Genomic DNA, 25,063 nt, shown 5'->3' on the forward strand with positions numbered 1-25,063 from the left:
ACATGGCCAAGACAAGGTTACTATCAACTTTTCTTTCAAAGCAAAATGATTTTAATACAGAATATTAAAAAATAGAAGGAAATAAAATATACAAGTATTTGACCAATTTGCCAATAAGTTTTGATTAAAAGAAAAACTCAGTGAAATAAGAATTGATGACTACTTTCTTACAAAGTGACGAGATACATTAAATTAAATGTTTTGAAATCCATACAATGATATATAGCAGTAAAACAAACAAGAAAGTTCTTTAGACTCTCATGAGCAAGTTCTTGGGTTTTTGTTATTTAAAACATGTCTAAATGAATATCATTTTATGAACTGTATTTCCAAATTCTCGGAAAAATACATCAAATTTCAAAGCCTTACTGATTTGAATATTTTTTTTTAAAAGGTATCTCACTATGGTTTCATTTCACAATTTGTACATAACAAAGAAATTGAAGTTTTCCTATGTTAAAGAATCATGTGTCTTCCCTTTTTCAAAACCTATCTGTAGATTTTCAGCCCTTATCCATGTTTCTATGGGGATGTTGGTATTTTTATTGACTTATCAGCACTTTTTATATGTTAGGATCATTAACCCTGTTGTATCTGTTCAAAATGTTAAAATTTTTCTTCATATAAATAGTGTACACTTATATTTAAGTTTGTTTCTTGTTTTTGTTGTTGTTTAATATTGTAAATAGGACCTTATCTTGATTATGGATTCAAAAAGGTTTTTTGTGTGAATGAAGGCTATTAATTTCTGAATATTGTTGTTTACACTTAGCTCATTTACTGATTTCTACTCATCAGAATTTGTTTTTATGCTTTTCAGTAATAACATTATGTTGTCTTAGAATAATAATAATTCTAGCTTTTTTTTATAACTCTATGCTTCTAATATTTTCCCCCTCATCAGACTCCAGTGATTTTGACCAGAACAATGTTAAATAGTACTCTGTACAAGGTTAAATAATACAATTATCCTTTTCCTGATGTATTTAGTGTTTAAATTTGCAATTGTTTCTTTTAATCTTAATGTATATTGTATTCAAATATATATCTACTTCTATTTTATCATTACACATTTTTACCAAGAACATTTTGAGCCTTAAAATACTATTTCAGCATGAATGAAGATCATTTTTTTTTACTACAGAGCTATTAATATGATAAACTATATTGATACATTCTCTGATATGGTTTGGCTCTGTGTCCCTACCCAAATCTCTCCTTGGATTGTAATAATCCCCTTGTGTCAAGGGTGGGACCAGGTTAAGATAATTGCATCACGTGTCAGTTTCCCCCATGCTGTTCTTGTATAGTGAGTTCTCATGAGAGCTGATGATTTCATAAGGGGCTTCCCCTTCACTTGGCACTTATTCTCTCTCCTGCCACCTGTGAAGAGATGCCTTCTACCATGATTATAAGTTTCCTGAGGCCTTCTCAGTTATGCAGAACTGTGAGTCAATTAAATCTCTTTTGTTTATAAATTACCCAGTCTCAGATATTTCTTCATAACAGTATGAGAATGGACTAACATATTCTGTAATTCCAAAAAAAATTCTTGCATTACTTGATTCACCTCAATTTTGTCAAGTTTTATTAATAGTTAAAGATATTGCTGGATTCTATCTGCTAATAGAATTTTGTTTACTATTTTAAAAAAATTAGTCTGAAATGAATTTTTTAATTTTTGTTTTTACTTTGTTTTGTTTTTCTTCATATAAGTTAGATTTCATTCTCCTATATAAACTAGAATAGTGTAACTGTCATTAAATATTTTTATAAGAAAATAATGAGGGAGTTTGTTACCACCATATCTGCCTTACAAGAGATCTTGAAAGAAGCATTAAGCAGAGAAAGGAGAGACCACTACCAGCTAATACAAAAACACACTTAAATACATAGACAAGTGACACTATAAAGCAACCAAGTGAACAAGCCAGTGAAGTAACCAGCTAACAACACAATGACCTGATCAAATCTACACATGTCAATACTAACGTTGGAATCAAATGGGCTAAATGTTCCACTTAAAAGGTACAGAGTGGCAAGCTGGATAAAAAGAAGGCACGACGGTATGCTGTCTTCAAGAGACCCATCTCACATGTAATGACACAGCCTCAAAATAAAGGGATGGAAGAAAATGAAGCAAGCAAATAGAAATAATAAAAAAGCAGGAATTCCAATCTTAAATTCCAACAAAACAGACTTTATTCCAACAAAGATCAAAAGAGACAAAGAAAGGCATTACACAATGGTGAAGGGGTCAATTAAACAAGAGGATCTAACTATCCTAAATATACATACAGCCAACACAGGAGCACCAAAAGTCATAAAGCAAGTTCTTAGAGACCTACAAAGAGATGTAGACTCCCACACAATGGCATTGGGAGACTTCAACAATTCACTGAAAGTATGAGACAGATCATCAAGGAAGAAAATTAACAAAGATATTTAGGACCTGAACTCAACATTGGACAAAATGGATCTGATAGACCTCTACAGAACTCTCCATGCCAAACCAACAGAATATGCATTCTTCTCATTGCCACATGGCACATACTCTAAAATAAACCATCTGAAATCATGGAAAACACACATTTGGACCATAGCACAATAAAAATAGAAGTCAAGACAAGAAATTTGCTCAAACCACACAATTACATAGAAATTAAGAAAATATTCTGAATGACACTTTGATAAATAATGAAATTATGACAGAAATCAAGACATTCTTTGTAACGAATGAGAACAAAGATACAACATACCAGAATATCTAGGACACAGGTAAGGCATTGTTAAGAGGGAAATGTATAGCATTGAATGCCCACATCAAAATGCTAGAAAGATCTGGAATTCACAACTTAACATTGCAACTAAAGAATTAGAGAAGCAAGCACAAATCAATTCCAAAGCTAGCAGAAGACAAGACATAAGCAAACCCAGAGCTGAAATGAAAGATATTCAGACACAAAAAATGATCCAAAAGATCAGTGAATTCAGGAGTTGTATGTTTAAAAAAATTAATGAGATAGATAAGTCACTAGCTAGACTAATAAAAAAGAAGAGAGAAAAGAGCCAAATAAACACAATTAGGAATTATGAAGAGGATGCTACCATTGATCTCACAGAAATAAAAATAAACATCAGAAATTACTACAAACACTGCTATCCACACAAACTAGAAAACCTAAAAGAGATGGATAAATTCCTGGACACATACACTCACCCAAAACTGAACAAAGAAAACTATTGATTTCCTTCACAGACCAATGATGATCTCTTAAAGTGAATAAGTAATAAATAGCCCACAACCAAAAAAAGCCCAGGACAAGAAGGATTTACTTAATGAAGATGACAGGGTGATGGATAGAGCCAACCATCATGGCACGTGTATACATATGTAACAAACCTACACATTCTGCACATGTACCCTAGAACTTAAAGTACAATTTTTAAAACTTACCTTAAAACAATCTAGATCTGGTACTCCTGGTAAAGAAGACATTAACAACTCTTCCTATGAAAACTGACCTATTTAAATTTCTAATTAGTCTAGAGTCATTTTTGGTAAATTGTATTATCCTAGAAACATTTTATGATTTTTAAATATGTTGTTTTTAAGTATGTTGCATATCTCAGGCAATAGGCTCCTCTGAATTTTTTAGTTACACCTGTCTAGGACTTTTATATAGTGTGAATAAAATGATGATTGTGGACTTTGTCTTGTTCCTGAGCATGGACAGAAGGTGTTAAATATTTCACCATAAACAGGAGTGTTAATTATAGGATTTTTACAGATAGCTTACATTGAAGGCAAGGATCAAACCAAAGTCTATCTAGCTTCAAAGTACACTCCTTTTTTCACAAAAGTGCATTCTACCAGTGTCTGTTCTCTAAAAAATAAGTCTATTTGCATACCGCTCTTTCTAGAAACTTGCTATTCGGCTATAAGACATAGAAGGCCTCATTGAAATAAATTAAAAACAGATAATAATTTTCACATTACAAATATTAAAGGAAGTTCAATATTAAAGACCATGCCTCATGAAGACCCTTTGATTATATCTAGTTCCCATTCATCTAATCTAATATGCAAGAAAAGTTAGTTACTTCTCCAAGTACAGAGTCACAGAATTTGTTCTAAAACTTGCAACAAGACAAACCATACTCGGGATTGGCTACAAAATTTGTAAGATCCAATGCAAAATGGAAATATGTGTGTGGGGAGGAGGGTTGCTTGAAAAATATTAGCAAGTTTGAAACTACAATAGCAGAGCGTGGTGCTAAGCACAGGGCTCTTCTAAGTGCAGGGTTCATGTCGCTTTTCAGGTTACACACCTGTGAGGCTACCACTGATCACCCTACACACCTTTTTCATAAAATCACAAGATGTTACAGCCCAAAGGGGCCTCAGAAATTAATCTTGACTTCATGGAAGTTTGAAATAAAAAAGTTATCTTAGGCTTTACTTTCAAAATGTCTTGTTCTGGTACATTAGGTGGGGTGGGAGACAGAGGGTGCATGACCAGGGCATTGATAGCAGTCCTAAACGTTCTAGACTCACATTCTAAGCTTGAGTCTGCTGTGTCTAATTTTTTTTGCCTCACTCACCATCTGCCACACATCACTGACTGGCCTGCTTGTGTGTTTAGCGAAGATGGTTCAGCAGTTGCTCTGTTCTTCATGCCGCATGAACTCAGATGTTGATGTTCTCTTCCCCACTTGAGTTGTTTACACAATCTCGAAAACTAAGCTATTTTCATACCATATGGGTTTCAATTTTGGCACTAGCTATCGTTCAAAAAATTACATCATAGATGTTCTTACAAAGTAAGAACACCAAAGATTTCCAGGCACATTAATAGTTTAAAGCCAGTAAGTAGAAAAAAGGCAGGTGTGTTTTAAGGGCAAGCTTAGTAACAGTACTTAACGCATGAGCTACAGAATGGAAGCTACTACAAAAACGGCAAAATTATATTGCTTCTTTCAGCAAAAATGGCCATCCTTGATAGGCATTTGATACGGAGGGTAGTGGTTTATTACTAGTTAGCAAATCTTTGTCAACTAGATTCTTATTTATTATGCAGAACCATTGCATAAATGTCCACCATGCAGTGTCTAAAGACTGTACATCAAGATCGATGTCACTGAAAAACACCGACTTTAAATATCTTCATTTAACAATTCTAAGCCCTCTGAACCAATTAAGCCTCATTTTTACTTTGAGTGGTGTTAGGACACTTTGTTCTTGATGAATAATTGTCATTTGGATCCTAAAATCATTTAAAATCACTAAACATATGAAACTGCTTTTGAAATTACTAGCAATTACTCTTCTATTGAAAAAGATAGAGAAATTGTGATATAAACCCATTAAATCCTCTCTCTACAATCAAAATCAAGTACCAGTGTTCTGATGTGCCACAGACGCCTTCTTTACATCTGCAATAGAAATTATCTACGATATTGAAAAAAATTGAACAGTTTATTTTTTGAGTTTAGTTTTATGATTACATTCTCTAAAACTTTTTGTACATATTAGGATCATACAGTAATAAATACTATGTTATAAATATCATACAATGGTAAAATATTATAAAATTATCTTTATCCATGGTTCTAGAATTCAACTTGGACTGAATAATGGAAATATATCTATTACTTTTCAAAATGAAGACACCATTTTCAGCTTAAGTTTGTATGAAATTAGTACTAGCATACATTTTTCATGTAGCTGTCAATTATTAGACTGATGGCTTAAAGTGTTGAACTCTAACTAGAACTACCTCTTCTTTTCATGCTTAGAGAAAGTAAAACCCCCAAATTGAAGTAACCTACTCAAAAGCATGCAATTGGTACCTGGCAAAGTATTAGGATTTCTGACTTTAAGTAATTGCTACAATATAGTGTCATCTTTATATAATTCAAAATCATCATAATAATACGTCAAAGTAACTTGTTCAAATTATTCACTGATTTATTTGGAGTTACAATAATGTGATTTAATCACCTGATTGCTTTAGGCCATACTATAGGTAGAGCCTCAATTATCTTAAACACCAGATTATAACTGAAAAGTTCAAAAACTATATAAAAGGAAAATCATGTACAATATTTTTTAAATGGTGATGAATTTTGGATAATAAAAATACAAGTGCTTTTCTCTTCTTTTTCGTTCTTTTCTGGACATTTATGTACCTTGCTATCATCTTTCAGAAAATCACAAGGGTCTGGAAAAGCCATTGTGTTTGCTGGAGCTTCTCCTCACAAGAGGGGTGTTGGGGTTGACAGGCTACCTCTCTCCATTGCTCAGGTCGGGAACTGTGGGCTTCCCAAGGCGAGGAGACAGCAAAACTGCAGATGTTTTTGTGATCTGTGAGTCAAGCTTTCCCTGAATCTTCCTGAATCTTCATGGAAGTTATTAAATTCCTGAAAACATGAGTGTGATTGGATTTTTAACATAGTAAAATAGTAACAGCATCCAGATCTGCATATCAATCAGCACAAAGCTGAATTAAATCCTTATACACAGATGCAGAAGTGAATACTAAGACCAAGGACTCGGAGAAAACACTGAGGGAAGATGTGAAGTCACCAAAGCTGGGAAATAGAGCATTTACCTTTCACTCCAAGGAGTTACGCTGACCCAAATTGCATCTGGGTTATATCTGGAGATCAGAGGAGAGGAAAACTGGAAGGCATATTGGGATGACTAAACATGGACTCTGAGGAGGGAGTACTGGTGCTTGGAATACTGTCCCCAAATCAGAGGTAAGATGTGAAATATGAGGTTGGCACCCCAGTTTTTGAGAGGATGTATTATTGTTCAAGAGCAGTTATTTTGGAGAGAGATCCTGATGTGAACTTACTTGAGTGATGACATTGAGTTGGAAAGAAGTAAAGAAAAGAAGGAAGGATGGAATTAAGGAAAGAAATGTAACTTCATGCCATTTACAAGTGAAGAAATGGGAGCAATTAGAGAGTAAGAAACCTACTCACGGTCTCACAAATAGTATGTGGTCAACTAGGATTGGAATCTAGAATTCATGCACTTAACCACTAAGCTCTTTACCTGCCCAGAAAATATTTGTAGATAAGATGGCAAAAAGAAAATACGCGGAATTGGTGAGCATCACAGCCCTGGCTGACCTGCCTATGTATAGCTGGATGGAACTGGAGAACTACAGTAGATGGAGGTATGACTCAACTGCCTGATATTGTAGCTTCCAGTGATGCTTGTATTATCACTGTGTTTTCCACAGTGAATATTTGTTGCTCAAAAAAGTAAAAAAGAGAAACATAGGATTTAAAACACATTTCTGCTCCTACTGAAATACAGTCATGCATTGCATGAGAAATGCATCATCATTGTGCGGGTATCACAGAGTGTACCTACACAAGCCCAGATGGTATTGCCTACTACACACCTAGGCTATGTGGTATAGCCTACTGCTCCTGGGACACACACCTGGGCAGCATGCTACCATATCAAATATTGTAGGCAATTTCAACACAATAATAAGTATTTGTGCATGTAAACCTATCACGCATTGAAAAGGCACAATAAAAATACAGTATAAAAGATTTAAAATGGTACACTTTTATAAGGCACTTGCCACAAATGGAGCTTGCAAGACTGGAAGTTGCTCTAGTTGAGTCAGTGAGTGACTGATGAGTAAATGTGAAGGCGTAGGACATCACTGTTCATTTTCATATGACTGGCAGTGCAGTGGGTTTGTTTACACCACAAACATGAGTAATGCATTGCACTAGGGTGTTAGGATGGCCAAGACATCAGTAGGAGATAGGATTTTTTTCTGCTACATTATAAACTTATGGGACCACTGTTGTATATACAGTCCATCATTGACTGAAAAGTCATGATGCAGTGCACAACTGTATATTTAAAAAGTGATATATGCATACAAGCAATAAACAATCCAAAGATAAAATTCAGAATAAAATTCCATTCATAGCAGCATCAAAACAAATGCTAACAATTAAGTTTAACACAAAGAAGTGAAGACTTTTACATTAAAAATCACAAAACTTTGCTGAGAGAAATCAAATAAAATATATAAATAAGTGAATATACATTCCATGCTCATGAATTGAAAGATTCAATATTGTTAAGGGGGCAATTTTTCCCAAATTCATCTGAAGTTTCAATTCAATCCTTTTCAAAATTCCAACAAACAAATCTCAAGATTTATATCGAGATGAAAAACATATAGAATAACCAAAGTAATTTGGGGAAAAAAAAGTTGGAGGGCTTTATGTAACAATTTCATAATTTAATATAAATCTCCAGTTATCAAGATGGTAAGGACATCAACAAATTGAAAAGCATTGAGAATCCAGAAATATATATTTATATCTATAGTCACTTTATATTTGACCAACGTGCCAAAAATATTTGCTGGGGAAAGGACAGTCTGTTCAACAGATGGTGCAGGGACAATTTGGATATATCTATATTCAAAAGATGAACTTAGACCTACACTTCACAACACCCACAAATTAACTCCAAATGAACCATCAACTTAAGTAGCTAAAACAGTGAAATTTGTAGATAGAAATATAGGAAAAAAAATTTTGAGAGCTTATGTTAGGCAACAATTTCTTAGAGATGACCCTAAAACATAGTTCATAAAATAAAAAAAAAAAAACCAACCTCACCAAACCTCAAAGTACAAATTTTACCTTTTGAAAATGACCATGAAGAAAATAAGAAAAGGAGTAACAGATTGGGGGGAAATGTTTGCAAAACATTTATCCAATAAAGAATCTGTAGTGAGAATTTGCAAAGAATACATACAAGTCAAGAAGAAAAATAAACCAAAATAAAATGGGCAGAAAATATGAACAGACATACAGAAGAAGATATGTGAATGTCTAATAAGTATATGAAAGGATGTTCAATGTATTACTCATTAGGAAAATGCAAAACAAAACCACAATGAGATACAATTTCACACCTACAAGAATGGATACCCTAACTTAATCTGTATGCATTATATATATGTAAGTAACTTCTCATGTACTCCATAAATTTGCACAAATAAAAACATAGAAAATAAAAATGAGCAGTTATAATAAGTGAGGCAGACTAAAATAAATATTGGCAAGAATGTGGGGAAACAAATGTCCTCATATATGTTTTTATGGGAATGTAAAATGATGTAGCCACTTTAGAAAACAGTTTAGCAATTTCTCAACAAGTTAAACATAAAGCTACCATATGGCCCAGCAGTTCCACTGCTAGGTATCTACACAGGAGAAATGAAAACGTGTGTCCACATTAGGAACTTGCATGTAAATATTCATATCAGCGTTATTTTTAATACACACAAACTGAAAATAACCTAAATGCTCATCATCTGGGAGTGGATAGACAGATGTGACATATATACATAGTAGAATACTATTCAACGGTAAAAGAACAACAGTCTACTCACATATGCTGCATTATAGATGAACCTCAAGAATGGTATATCAAGTTAAAAAAAAATAGACATAGGAAAACACAAAGTACGTATATGAGTCCACTTACACGAAATCTCCAGAATAGGTAACTCTATAGAAACAGGAAATAGATTAGAGATTTTCTGGGCTGAAGGCAGGAATGAGAAATTAATATAAATAGGCATGAGGGATGTTGTTAGGTGAATCAAAGCATTCTAAAACTGATTTTTTATGATGGTGTTACCATTTGGTATAGTTATTAAAATTCATTTAAAATGTGGTGATATATAAAAACATATTTCGGTGAAATTGTTAAGGAAAACAATACATACATGCTAGATTAATTAATTTTGATATTAATTGCTGTCTTTCTCTCAATAAAGAAATAGAATCAGAGTTTTTTTATGCCACAATTTAAGAGTGTTATTAGATCTGCAGAAACCCAGATCTGCATATTAATGAGCACAAAGCTGATATATTGGAGCACATTTGGTTTGTATAATTTTACTTTCTGTGCTCTTGAGATTTTTAATATTTTAATAACTGGGGGAATTATTTCTCTACTTACAATGCTGAGTTCAGAATGGTAAATCAATGAAAAATAACATGAAAAAAATGGCATTTAATACAAAGTAACTTTGAAATTATTGTTTAACATACTATTACTAAAGAGTCATCTAAAAATAGATATTAATTATCAAGTAATTTTGAATTAAATTATTTATTTAATTTTTGGAGACAAGATCTTGTCATGTCACCCAGGCTAAGTACACCGGCATGTTCTCAGCTCACTGCAACCTGGACCTTCTAGGTTCAAGCTCTCCTCTGGTCTCAGCCTCCGGAGTAGCTGCAACTGCAGGAGTGTACCACCACACCCAGACGATCAAGTAATTTATGATTTTTTTTCTAACTCACAGAATTCTGAATTTGTTTTAGTAAACTTTACGCCTAGAAAGAATTTGATGATCTGTCAATAGTAGGAAAAGTCAAAACTGTGTAACATTTATTTTGTCACTTTCAAGTATGACTGAAAAAAATAGAAGAAAAGTTATATCGTAAGATAATAAAGAAAAGAGACAATTGGTAAAGGAAAATGTTAGCTTTAATCATGATGTAATAAAACACATAACATGGCAGAATCAAACCCTGAAAGCAGTACTGGCTTTGTGGGCACAGGACTTGTACAGTCACAGAAGGCTGGTACTCAAAAGGGCTCCTACTTGGTTTAATGCTCTGCTCTGGCCATTTGATATTGTGAACAGCTTCTGAGCAGGGGCCCCACATTTTCATTTTTGCCCTGGGCCCTGCAAATTAGGTAGCCAGTAATGCATGAAGAATGTAGGTACCTGAAGTAAGGTGGCCCTTTACCAGATTAGTTCTGCTTTAATTGCTCTGTATTGAAATGTTTCCTCTCTCTGCTTAGAGTGAGATGACTGTGGATAAAAATATGTGGCTGAAAGAATTCCTGCAGCTCTCTATCTCAGAATTGCCATTTTGTTCATTTTACTGAATGTTTTGCAGATATTAGAGGTACTAATCAATTCCTTATCAAAAGACTTAGCAAATGTTTGACCATGGCATTCACCCAGCACTGCATCCGCTTTGCTGAGAGTGCCCAGGAGCCACACAACAGCAGGTGGCTGTGCTGAGTCGTAAAGGGAAGAACAGCTGTCCATAGTTCTCCTGGCTGGAGGCTACTCCACTCACAGTCAACACTTTGTGACAGAGAAGAAGGGGGAAGAGGTGCCAGACAGGATAAGTGGTACTTATTTTGAAACTAAAATCCATAAATTATACTATATTAAACACACTTGTGAAAGCAAGCTGGCATCATTGGCTAATGATGGTTTAGCTGCTGTAGAATTGCATGAAGGCTATCAAAAGCTCTTTGTAAATGAATAAACTGTATTCCAGAGAGCATATAATTTTCTAAAAGGTAAAAAATTTATTTTCTCTCAGCTTCATTTGAAACAATGCCTTTCTTTCTCCGTCTTTTCACATTCTTGAAATCTGTACCCCATTCTTCTCTTTTGCCCCTCTGCTTGTTGCAAGACAAGCAGATTCCCTTTTCACTGACATAAACACAACACCCTCACACCCCCACACCAACACACACACACACACACACACACACACACACACACACACACACACACTCGCAGGCCACCCCTGATTAACTGATCTGTGGTGGTTGCATCAGTGCTGACATGAGAACTCTTCATGCACTTCTTAGCAGGAAAGTAAGTTGTGATTCTTTAGTGATGTCTTCCCATAGATGGAGCATGTTGCGATTAGGGGGCTATAGGGATACAGGGAGGAGGGTTAAGGGAAGGTATTTAATGCATTTGCTGATCTTAAAGGAAGATCTGTTTTGCTTCTACCAACCAGCCAAACACCCTTATGTTCACCATTCTTTTCATTTCTTTCAGAAGCTTTCATTTGAGAAACACTCATTCAAACAACATTTTGCTGCTTTATACTCACTAACAAACGTTTTTGATGTTCCAAAGGTGAAAGCTGAAAATAGAACTATAACCCACACTGAAACCCTGGGCAGTGCAGAGTGTGAAGAACTGATAGTCAATTGGAGTAATATTTAGGCTTCCATATGTTTTTCACGTGTTTTCTTTCTCTGGAATACTCTTATTCATGGAATGATTTCATTCATTCTTAAAATTTGTCTCAGAAATTGTCTTAAGTAAGCTGTCACTGCCTTTCCAAATCAGGTTGTTGTATTCTTACCTTTGTTAAATTGGCCTCCTGTATGCTCTTATTTTTGCTCTTTTTACTGTTAATAAGAATGTGCTTGTTTTCAAGACTGACTTCCATTCTAAATGTGAGCCTCACTGAGTAAGACCTTTAACAAGGTTCATTTGATAAAATGCATTTATCAAAAGAACTATTAGAGAAGGGGCTAATTTGACCTCTCAACATGTATCCCAAAGACCTTTGATACCAACTTATCAATATAACTTTATTATAATAACAGGGAATTAACAAGAAGTATTAAAAACATGAATAGTATGCTGATGAGATTCAGAAAGATACTTAGATATATGCGGATGTTCTAGATTAATCTTCTAGAATATATCACACAACGTCTTCAATTTGGCAGATGTTAACTAATTACTTATTAATGATTTTGCATTAGTTTCCTAGTACTATTATAACAAAGTACCACTAACTGGGTGGCTTAGAATCACACAAATGTATTATCTCATAGTTCTGTAGGTGGAAAGTGTGGAATTCAGGTAGTATCAAGTGTGTGCTCCCTCTGAAACCTACAGGAGAATATACTTTCCTGTCTTTTTCACCTTCTGGTGGTTTGCTGGCACTCTTTGATATTCCAAAGATGCATCACTCCAGTCTTCTGTCTTCGCATGGTGATGTCCTTGTCTTCACAAGGCCATTGTCTTATAAGGACACATGTCGTATTAAGTTAGGGACACATCCCACTGCAATACGACCTCATCTTAATGTGATTCATACCTGCAAGATCCTATTTCCAAATGAGACCACAGTCTGAAGTAGTGAGGGGGGGGCTGAGGGGGTCAGGACTTCAATATATCTTTTGTGAGAAGATTATTTAATTCATAATTATTTTTCATAAGTTTATTTACATTTATTTATATATAATATTTCTAAATTAATTCCGACTTACAGCAAAGAACATGCTTTAAATTCTAAATGGAAGACTTGCTCATATTAATCAAAACCTCTAACTTGATTATTTGAGTTTATTAGATAAAATTACCTTATTTTATTTTTTTCTGACTCCAGAAACATAGCTGGACTACTAAAATAAAACAAATCTATCATGCATGCTTACAAGTCAGAATAATTTTGTGTACATTTTCAGTGATTACATATTGTTATAAATTCTTTCTGAGTAAAGTTCCTTTAACAAATAAATCCAGGTATGCTGATGTTACTAGTAGTAACATTAAACATCTGGGCAACATTCACACATCATGTAATTAAGAAAATCATAAAATATTCCACAGGATATTAATAAAAATGAATATTTTGAATAGTTTAAAATAAACTCATGAATATTATTTCAGATATTGGATATTGCATTGCTCTGCCTTTGTTATTTAGTAATTACCTTGGTTTCTATTTTATATTTTACATATTTATTACATTTTTCTTTAACAAAATTCTAGCAAAAATCATTACTTTTTTTTATTTTTGAAAGACTCTTGAGCATAAGAAATGCTAAAATTCAGAGCAGTCATCAGCAAAATAGCTTTATCGTATTACTTGAATGATTCTGTGGTTAATAGCCATGCTGGCAATCACTGAAGCCTGGATACTCAGACGAAAATCAACAGGAGGGCTGATGGTAATGTGCCATTCATTCTGTGACCAAGACAAGAATGAAAAATATGACAGTCACTCTGCCCCATATGGTATAGCACCTAAACCACTATGCTAGCTTAATATGAGGACAATGTGTGATTTGCAATTTAAGATGACAGGAACCAGCCTTAACAATGCAAGCAGGTGTGACAGCTGATAACTCCTTATACCTGGTCACCTCCTTTGTGCTAGCACATTGATTTCTAAGGAAACAAAATGAAAAGAGTAAACCAGCTCCAAATTTAAGCACGGACTTGGAAGATCAATCTCCAAATTTAAGTATGGATCTATTTTAAAAACCGTGAATAAAGTTTGCAAAAATGGTGTTTTAATTATATTAGCGTGTCTTAGAATTCTTAGAGATTTGGATTGAAAAAGCCTGCATGTAGCAACATCATCACATTGATAATTATGGTGACTATGACCACAGCTAATATTTTGTGGGTGCTAGCGTTAATAATTTAACACCAGTGGCTGAAAGTTTCATCACTTCCTTTCGAATGCCCTAGAACATAAGTAAACCCTCTTCCAAAGTATTATTATGCTTTGTTTCCTGTGAGTCTGCCATCCTAGTCACAGGGTGTTGGATGAAACATAATCACCTACCCAAATACAACAGCTACAAGCTAATCGAAGCTCTATAAGTTGCCCTAAAAAAATGTGTGCACCATAAGGCAGCCTATACTTGACGAAGGCGGGCTGAAACAATCAAAGGCATCCCCAAAATATAATCTTAATTTGGAGGAAATGGAAGCATTTGGTAGTGGTCAGAAGACAAGAGCCAAACAAAACAAAACAAAACAAAACAAAACAAAACAAAACAAAACAAAACACAGAGAGTAACAGACCAAACATTACGGCAGGACACTAATGTGGGAAGCAGGAGATACCTTCTGTTGAGGCAAAAGACACTTTCCCCACCATGGCTAGACATATATTTCGAGAAATTCCATTCCTATTGAAGTTTGTCTGTGTCACTGTTGAGGTTGTTTCCTGTACTTTATTCTTCATGTGGGTTTAAAATAGACCACATCAACTGAAGTCAGTTTAGCTCATCTCAGATCTTTAAAATTGACATGTAATTCTGTGATTTAGAGTTTCACCCTCTCACATAGTTGCTAACAACAGAATAGTAGAGCATATTCCTTTTGAGAAAAGAGAAAGTCGATTTCAAGAAACCTGCACAAAAATGTTTTCCTAATTTTCATGTATCTTTGCCACTACAGTATTTGTCTTTCAAAGTGCAATCGATGTGGCAGTAAGAAATCAAAGTTACTGAAAAAAAAAAAAAGTTAAATCCTGAAAAAAGCACATCCATTTCTAAATAAATATATTTAACCACAAATGCATAATTGAGCAATTACAAGTAAATTAACTTTAGATTTATTTAAGAAAGTTTCATTTCTTTTTAAAAACTATACATTATCAATATTATATTTGTTTTTCAAAAACACATTGTTTTTGTATATTGAGAGTCTCTGGTGATATATTTTCTTTACAGAATTATCTCAAGTATGCCATCACTGGCATAGGGTTTATTTTCTCATAAAGTTTATATTGTAAAAATGACACTTTGATTTACCTAGTTCTTGGGCCCACACAATTAACGGGTCACTCCGTGTTTAGGGCACTTTCTATAGTGGTTGAAAATGTATTGAAAAGCTCATAAGACCTGGATTTCAATCTTTGTTCCACCAAAATTAGTTGTAGGCTTTTAGCTAAATTACTAAATTAAAAAGAAGAACTTGAAGTTACAGAGATGTTAAAAGTTTTATTGGATTATTTCTCAAATCCCTAAGAGTATTTAAAGCCTCCGATTCTATCATGGAAACTGTTCTACTAAACATATGAAAAACAAAGTACTTTCTCTTTTCTGATTTTATTGTTTGATTAGGATTGTCTGCTTCATTATGCAAGCTAAGTGTTAATCTACCTACAAAAATGCAAGGCAATGAACTTTAAAATGTAACCACAGCATGAAAGATGGGGCCTCATTGTCATCCTTTGATCACAGTATGAATTTTTTTGTACCTTGCAAGATTTGAGTCCTCTGCTATGATGTGTGACATTGGTACTACAGATACTTTATGTCTAGCCATTTCAAATGCAATCCTATACAGTTCAGTCTCAGCAGAATGCAAGGTCCGGATACCAGGCATTGTTAAGGAATATAGAAGCCCAGAACTTCTTGGCATTATCCTAGCATTTAATCCATTTGAAGTGAAAACAGTGACTTGCCCAAAGGCAATTTACATCTAGACCCAATCAGTTACACTAACACCACAAGTAACAATGTTCTTTTTCTTTATATATAACTCACCAGTACGGTAGATAGTTGCTCTCCTTCCAAAGCTTGTACTCTTCTCAAATGAAGCATTTCTCAAATGATTAATTATAATTACTGCTTATAAGTGATTTGCTGAGGTTACGAAAGAAGCAAAATTGTTTTAGTTTTAAATAAATACAGTATTCTTTTTAAATAAACTCACTGAGAATTATAGCCTTTACCATTCAAATTGAGCAATACTATTTTCTTTTATAGTAATGGTTAATTGAAACTTCATCTTTGCCAACTATAATATCAAGTAAAATTCACTATTATCGTGTTAAAAACACCAAAATCGCATTTATCGAGTATGATACAATCATCTGTTGCTTTATTTTCTGAATTTATTAACTGTTACTTAATATCAAGCAAAGCCAACAACATACAGGTCTTACTCAATTTGAAGATTTACATTGGAGTTAGTTCTCTTCCAGCAATCTCACTAAATCACTTACAAGCAGTAATTACATTAGTTACACACTGGAGTTCCAATATGAGAAATTATCTGTCTATATTTCAGCTGGATCATGTAGAACCACTTATCTCACGTAACAACAGTAAATAAACATACCTATAGAATGCCTTTTGCAACGTTAACAATATTATTACATCATTTTAAAAACAAGTATTGTGAATAACTTCCTCATGATTTAAGGATGTGAAAATAATTAGTACTTCCAAGAAAATGTGTTCCTTATCCTAGAAGTTAGATACTCAGCAGTTTCCTGAGGAGGCTTGGGGCATCAGAAGATGCACTGGAGCTAGAATGGTAAAGAGAGGGAAACATTCCTCTTGGAACTAGAGGATGTAGAATGGAATCCTTAGACATGCTGGGAACTTTGTAAGACTCCTTCTTTCTTTCCTATGAAAGAAGAACAATGACATCTGCTTTGACAATTTCCCACAGCTACTACTAAAATCAAAAGAAATATTAGTTGTCAAATCAGTTTTGAAACTTTGGAAATGAAATGCATGTTTAAAGATCAAAGAAAGGTGTACCAAAGAAAGATCCGATACCAGTATGATTTCAGAGGTACTTTCAGAATAAAAATTACTTCATTAAGGATGAAATTACATACTCCAAATTAAAGTAAAATGAATAATTAGAACACTGATTTATATTAATGTATTTGTATTATTAATATTGCTGGTTATTTTTGCCTATGGAGAGCTCAAAAGGAAGTCAATGTCTTTCAGGAGCTTATCTGAATCAAGACCTTATGGAGTTCTTGCCATGAGGCCGCATTGTGACATCATCATCATCTCAGTGACTTACACAGGAGTAGATTTGATATCGTTGGTGTTTCTGCTTCTTTATGTATCAGTTTTGAGCCATAACAACCCATGTGCTTAAACAATAAATATTAGGTTAGTACCATGAAGGGAAATTTATGTAGTGTTTTACTGTTAAATATTTATCATTTTCCCAGTGATGGAAAGGGAATTGCCTACGCCAGGTCTATCTTTGAGGGGGGGGAAAAGAAGTATTGCTGTCAGATCTTCAGTATGACACTGCTTAGCAAATATTTTGCATAGAGCATGAGGCCCACCTGTGACCAGTGTCAGTATAGGTAGAAAGCCTAATTGCAAAGAGCAGTGTATTCATTCATGTTCATATGGCTGATAAAGACATTCTCAAAACTGGGAACAAAAAAAGGTTTAATTGGACTTACAATTCCACAGGATAGGGGGTCGGGGGGTGCTCAGAATCATTGCAGGAGGTGAAAGGCACTTCTTACATGGTAGCAGCAAGAGAAAATGAGCAAGAAGCAAAAGCAAAAACCCCTGATAAACCCATCATATCACATGAGACTTATTCACTATCATGAGAATAGCATGGGAAAGACCTGCCCCCATGATTCAATTACTTTCTGCTGGGTGCCTCCCGCAACACATGGAAATTCTGGAAGATACAATTCAAGTTGAGATTTGGGTGGGGACACAGCCAAACAATATCATTCTGTCCATGGCCCCTCCAAATCTCATGTCCTCACATTTCAAAACCAACCATGCCTTCCCAATAGTCCCCAAAATCTTAACTCATTTCAGCATTAACCCAAAAGTCCACAGTCCAAAGTCTCTGTGACAAGGCAAGTTCCTTCTGCCTATAAATCTGTAAAATCAAAGGCAAGCTAGTTACTTTCTAGATACAATGAGGGTACAGGTATTGGGTAAATACAGCTGTTCCAGATGGAAGAAACTGGCCAAAACAAAGGGCCAGGTTGGATCAGGCAGAGATTGGATCTGTATGAAGGGCTGAGAAGAAGACAGGAACATGTGGAAACATTTGGAACTTCCTAGAGAAGGACCGTGCAAGTCCAAAATGAAGCGGGGAAGTCAAACATTAAAGTTCCAAAATAATCTCCTTTGACTCCAAGTCTCACATCCAGGTTACCCTGATGCAAGAGGTGGTTTCCCATGGTCTTGGGCAGCTCCAACTCTGAGGCTTTGCAGGGTACAGCCTCCCTCCTGGCTGCTTTCATGGGCTAGCGTTAAGGGTCTGCAACTTTTCCAGGCACGCATTTTAAGCTATTGATGCACTTACCATTCTGGGATCTGGAGGAAGGTGGCCTTCTTCTCACAGCTCCACCAGGCAGTACCCGCCTAGAGACTCTGTGTGGGGCTTCCAACCCCACATTTCCTTTCCACACTGTCCGAGCAGAGGTTCTCCATGAGAGCCCCACTCCAGCAGCAAACTTTTGCCTGGGCATCCAGGCATTTCCGTACATCTTCTGAAATCAGGTGGAGGTTCCCGAATCTCAGTTCTTGCCTTCTGTACACCCTTAGGCTCAACACCATGTGGAAGCTGCCAAGGCTTGGGGCTTCCACCCTCTGAAGCCATAGCCTGAGCTGTACATTGGCCCTTTTCTGCCATGGTTGGAGTGACTGGGACACAGGACACCAAGTCCCTAGGCTACACACAGGATGGGGACCCTGGACCCAGCCCCCAAAACCACTTTTTCCTCCTAGGCCTCTGGGCCTGTGATAGCAGGGCTACTGTGGAGTTCTCTAACATGGCCTGGAGATGTTTTCCCCATTGTCTTGGGGATTAACAATAGGTTGTTTGCTACTTATGCAAATTTATGCAGTTGGTTTTAGTTTCTTCCCAGAAGTGTGTTTTTCTTTTCTGTCAGGCTGCAGTCAGCCTGCAAATTTTCTGAATTTTTATGCTGTTTCTCTTTTAAAACTGAATACCTTTAACAGTACCCAAGTCACCTCTTGAATGCTGCTTAGAAATTTCTTCTGCAAGATACCCTAAATCATCTCTCTCATGCTCAAAGTTCCACCACTCTCTAGGACAGGGGCAAAATGCCTTCAGTCTCTTTGCTAAAACATGAGAGTCACCCTTGCTCCAGTTTCCAACAAGTCCTTCATTTCTATCTGAGACCACCTCAGCTTGGATTTTTTTTTTTTTTTTTTTTTTTTTTTGGATAGAGTATTGCTCTTCTTGCCCAGACTGGAGTGCAATGGCACGATCTTGGCTCACCGCAACCTCTGCCTCCTGGGTTCAAGTGATTCTCCTGCCTCAGCCTCCCAAGTAGCTGGAATTATAGGCATGTGCCATCATGCCTGGCTAATTTTGTAGTTTTAGAAGAGATGGGGTTTCTCCATGTTGATCAGGCTGGTCTCGAACTCCCAACCTCAGGTGATCCACCCTCCTTGGCCCCCCCAAAATGCTGGGTTTACAGGTGTGAGCTACCACGCCCAGCCTGCCTGGATTTTATTGTCCATATCTCTATCAGCATTTTGGGCAAAGCCATTCAACAAGTCTCTAGGAAGTTTCAAATGTTTCCACATTTTCCTGTCTTCTTCTGAGCCCTTCATACTGATCCAATCTCTGCCTGTTACCCAGTTCCAAAGTTGCTTCCACATTTTCAGTACCTTTTCAGCAACACCCCACTCTACTGGTACCAATTTTCTGTACCAGTTCATTTTCACACTGCTGATAAAGACAAACCAGAAACTGGGAACAAAAAAAGAAAAAAAGAAAAAAAAGGGTTTAATTAGACTTACAGTTCCACATGGCTGGGGAGACCTCAAAATCATGGCAGAAGATGAAAGGCACATCTTACATGGTGGCATCAAGAGAAAATGAGCAAGAAGGAAAAGTGCAAACCCCAAATAAACCTATCAAATCTCATGAGACTTATTCACTATCATGGGAATAGCAGGGGAAAGACCTGCCCCCACAATTCCATTACCTCCCGTTGGGTCCCTCCCACAACACATGAAAATTCTGGGAGATATAATTCAAGTTGAGATTTGTCGGGGACAGAGACAAACTATATCATTCTGTTTCTGCCCCCTCCAAATCTCATGTCCTCATATTTCAAAACCAACCATGAAATCTGGTAAGGAAACAGCCAAACCATATCAAGCAACAAGGGGAATAGTCTGGATTCACAACCATAAGTAACATTCCAAGTGTCAGGGAAGGGCTACCGGTATAGATTATGTAAACTCATCCAGATTGGGGTGGGAAAGAGAAAACAGGATCAACTCTTGGCAACCCTTGGAACCAATCAAACAGGCTTTTTGGTTGGGTTCTTATTAATATTTGGTCCACCTGTATTATGCCTACACATCTTGACATTTTCTTCTCTTCTGCCTTCAATTTTAATATAACTTATGTTTTATAACTGGGCCTTTTCAGAATTGTTTCCTAATATACTGTACAAAAATCCAAAAAGTACACACCTCAGAGCTGTTAATTAAAAGGGCCTGCTGGTATAAATAAACACATATGCTGCTGATTAGCCACCCTTTAGGGGTCAACAGTGGGGAACCCCTGCTGGGCTTCTGTTAATTGTTGTCCAAAATTTTAACAGGAACTGTCTAATGATCTCATATGGCTTTGGCCATCTGGCCCTTTCAGTTAACTTGCCAGTAAATAGCCAACATTTAGAGAAAGAAAGAAATATCTCTTATAAGACAAATATTTTTTAAGAATATTTAAAAATTCAGTAACCTAGCTATCTGTGAGTGCATAAGAATTGATTTACCTTAATTTATAATGCAAACCCTATATACCTAACTTAAATTATCCTTTAGATTTATTCTGTCGACTGCTTTAATATTAGCTCCAAAACAGGTGTTTTTTTTTCTTCTTTTTTATAAACAGTGTTAGATGCAATTAGAACTTGTTAGTAACACATATTACATTTGGGGTCATAAACAATGAAAAATGCTTCTAATAATTAATATCTATAAACCATACCTGAGAATGTTAAGCAGTATTACGTCTTGTTTTTCCTGTGAGGTACTGTGGATCTGATGATCAGACAAAAAGCCTAATTTTCACATATTCCAAAATAGGCAGGATTTTTGTTATCATTAGTCTTCTAAATATTACAATGCTACACTCAGCTTGCTTTTCACCACAGCATCAACCCTCCCGTTTTTGGTTGAATGCTACACCATGGAAATAACATATTTAAAGGAGCTAAAAAGGAAGGGTTGTCATTCAGAGAAGGATATTGTTTTAGAAAAATGTTTGTTTCATTTGCCTCATTTTCGAGTGGAGATGAATGTTTGCATGTAGGGGAAGAGCTCCTTCATCTCAAGGTGCATATGTGAAGTTTTCTTCATAGATAATTATGTGTTGAAGAGAAGACTATAACCAGCCACATTTACTTTTACATTTACCTGCCAACACGCTCACTATGAGAAGAGATCAGACAGCACCCTAAACACTGTACCTGCAAGATGAAATGGAAGTTAAAAGGGTAGTGCTATGTCATCCTATTGCTTTCTATTGAACAGATACTTTTCTAAGTTTTCAAGCTATTTATTTTCTTGATTGATATACTTTTTCCCCATAGAGCTTTGACCAATAATTGAACAGTATTTTTTTTAATGTTAAGTGCAGGAAGAATGTTGTGCTTGTCATTGTTCATGTTAGCACTTGCCTGATTGTGAAAGAATCACAAGTAGTGAAATACAGCCATACCTGGACTGTCAGCTGTGTAAGACGTAACTGCTTTTTACATAAATGATCTTGATGCTGTAAAAACAAAAGCCACATTCTTTCAGAGGTTTTAGAGTCTTTTGTGCTGGTTTTATTCCACTTCTCTTTCTCCCATGGCACCTGCTACCAGATCTGAGGATTGAAAGGGTATGAGAAATCCATGAAACAAACCACCACATGCTTCTAGAACACTTTTCACTCCAAAAATCAAACATTTGCTTTTAGATATGTTTAAAACTCAAAGAGTAAAGTAAAAAGCCCTTGGGTGATTGGGAACCTCTGAATTCCTCTGAAACCCAGAACATGACCTGCCTTCTGTGCTACTGATTACGTGACCCCGACATGTTCCGGTTACATTATTGACAATTGTGTTGCAAAATCAATGAATCTTCTCATGTTGTTTTTCTTTCACACATATCTGTGACCCATAGTGATTTTCTGGGGTCTCTCTTTAGCATCCTCTAAATATTCAAAATTCATTCATTCATCTAGATAATATAGAAAGAAAAAAATACACTTTTCAGGGCATGATATTCTTGCCACATATTCTTTGAAAAATATGTTTGCATAGTAGGTTTCTGTAACAAAAGATCGACTAAATTCATTTTCAGAAATTATTTACTGTTGAAGTTACAGCTTAACAAATGTATTTGCAAAACCTGAAAAACTGAAATAATTTGTCAATATTAAAAAGATATTTCAAGTAGGCAAAAAAGGACATAATAATTATACAGTTTACTACTAATTTATACTGCATTTATGTAAATATCCAAAAGTAAGTCATTGTGCTAAGTAGATGGAAAAAAAGACTTAGATGATATAGAAAGCCCCTCAGATCAGTATTTCATTAGGTAAATAAGAAATCATTCACATAATTTGTCAGCACCTCTGCCCTGCCCTCCCATTGTCTTTTAAACTATTTCTTTTTAATTGAGGTAAAATTTACATAACATAAAATTCACCACTGAAAACATTTTAAAGTGTGCAGGGACTTCTAGTACATGCACAATGTTGTACAAATGCCACCAATGCCTAATTTCATACCATTTTTCCCATTTCAAAGAGAAACCTTGTACTCACTCAGCAGCAGATCTCCATTCTTTGTGCCACCCTTCATCCCTGGCTACCACTAATCTGCTTTCTCACAATATGGATTTTCCAATTCTGGGAATTTCATATACATGGAGTCATAATCTATATGTCTAACCTTTACACTGGGCATATTGTCTTAAAGATTTATTCATGTTGTAGCATGTATCAGTACATCATGTGTTTTACGACCAAATAATTCCCATTACATTGATAACATCAATTTTTGAGTATCAATTCATCGCATGATAGATATTTAAGTTGATTCTACTCTTTAGATATTATGAATAATCTTGCTAAGAACATTCATGTACAAGTTTTCATACTTTTTTCAATTCTGTTGGGTACATATTTAAGAGTAAAATTGTTGTATCCTATGGTTATTCTGTTTAACATTTTGAGAAACCACAAAACGGTTTTCCAAAGTGAACTCACTGTTTTACATTCCTACCAGCAATATATGGTGGTGTGGGAGGTGATTCCAATGTCTTCACATCTTTGCCAACATCAATTTGTCTTTTTTTTTTTTTTTTTTTTTTTTTTTTTTACTATAGTCATCCTAGCGACTGTGAAGAGTATCTCGTTGTGGTTTTGACTTGTTTTTCCATGGTAAGATTATTAAATGTGCATATTGGACATATGTATATCTTCTTTAGAAAAACTTCTATGTTCGGATTCTTTACCCATTTTTAAATTGCTTTTTTTTTTTTTGTCTTTTTGTTGTTGAGTTGTACAATTATTTACACAATCTGGGTACTTAGTACTTATCAGATACATTATTTGCAAATATTTTCTCTAATCCTGTGGATGACCTTTTGACTTTTTTAATAGTGATCTTTGGACCACAAACATTTTTAGTTTTGATGAAGCCCAATGTATCTATTTTTCTTTGGTTGTTTGTGCATTTGGTGTAATATTTAAGAAAGTGTTGCTTAAAAAGGACACAAAAATTTATACCTATGTTTTCTTCTAAGTGTTTGACATTTTAGCTCTTACATTTAGATCTTTGATCAATTTTAAGATAATTTTTTTCTATAGTGTAAGGTTGGGGTCCAAATTCATGCTTTTTTCATTTGGCTATTAACTTGTTCTAGCACTGTTTGTTTAAAAGGCTATTCTTTTCCTATTAAATGGTCTTGGCATTTTAATTTATTTTCATTTTCATATAGTTTATAAAATGTATAGATTCATTTTGATTTTAATAATTCTTTTTCTTCCCAGGTTAGTCTACTGGAATATTTGTTAATTTTGTTTATCTTTTTAAAGAACAAGCTTCTGATAATGTTGATTTTTCACTCTTGATTTTTTATTTTCTATTTTGCTTATCTCCAGTCTAATTTTCCTATTTCCATCCTATTATTTTCTTTGAGTTTAGTTTGCTTTACTTATTCCAGTTTCTTGTAGTGGAAGTTTGGGTAACTGATTCGTGATTTTTTTCATCTGAATGTAGATGTTTACAGCTTAAATTCTTTTCTGAGCACCACTTTTGATGCATCCCAAAATTTTTTTTATATTTTCATTCTTATTTATCTCACAGTCTTTTCTAATTCCTTTGTGATTTCTTATTTGACTCATTGGTGTTTTAAGGACAGGCTGTTTAATTTCCAACTATTTGTAAATTTTCTTATGTTATTGATTTATAATTTTATTCCACTGTGTTTGGTAAAGATACTTTTGGGGATTTCAAATGTTTTAAAATGTGTTGAAACTTGTTTTGTGGCCAAAGATATGATCTATCCTGGAGAATATTTTATGTGTACTTAAGGAAAATGTGTATTCTTCTGGGTTGACTGTTCTGCATATCTCTTTGAAATTTATTTGATTTATAGTGTGAGCAAGTCTTCTTGTTCCTTGTTGAT

At 35.0% G+C, this 25,063-nt stretch overlaps 1 long non-coding RNA gene across 1 annotated transcript in view; it reads left to right on the forward strand.

Moving 5' to 3' along the window:
- Positions 1 to 24,249, forward strand: part of LOC141581523 (uncharacterized) — a 31,494-nt gene extending 7,245 nt beyond the window's left edge. The window contains exon 3 of the long non-coding RNA XR_012514228.1: positions 23,759 to 24,249. This is a non-coding gene — a long non-coding RNA (uncharacterized LOC141581523). The remainder of the gene's footprint in view (positions 1 to 23,758) is intronic.
- Positions 24,250 to 25,063: the final 814 nt, after the last annotated feature.

Source organism: Saimiri boliviensis, chromosome 16 (genome assembly GCF_048565385.1).
Source record: "Saimiri boliviensis isolate mSaiBol1 chromosome 16, mSaiBol1.pri, whole genome shotgun sequence".
Classification (NCBI taxonomy): domain Eukaryota; kingdom Metazoa; phylum Chordata; class Mammalia; order Primates; family Cebidae; genus Saimiri; species Saimiri boliviensis.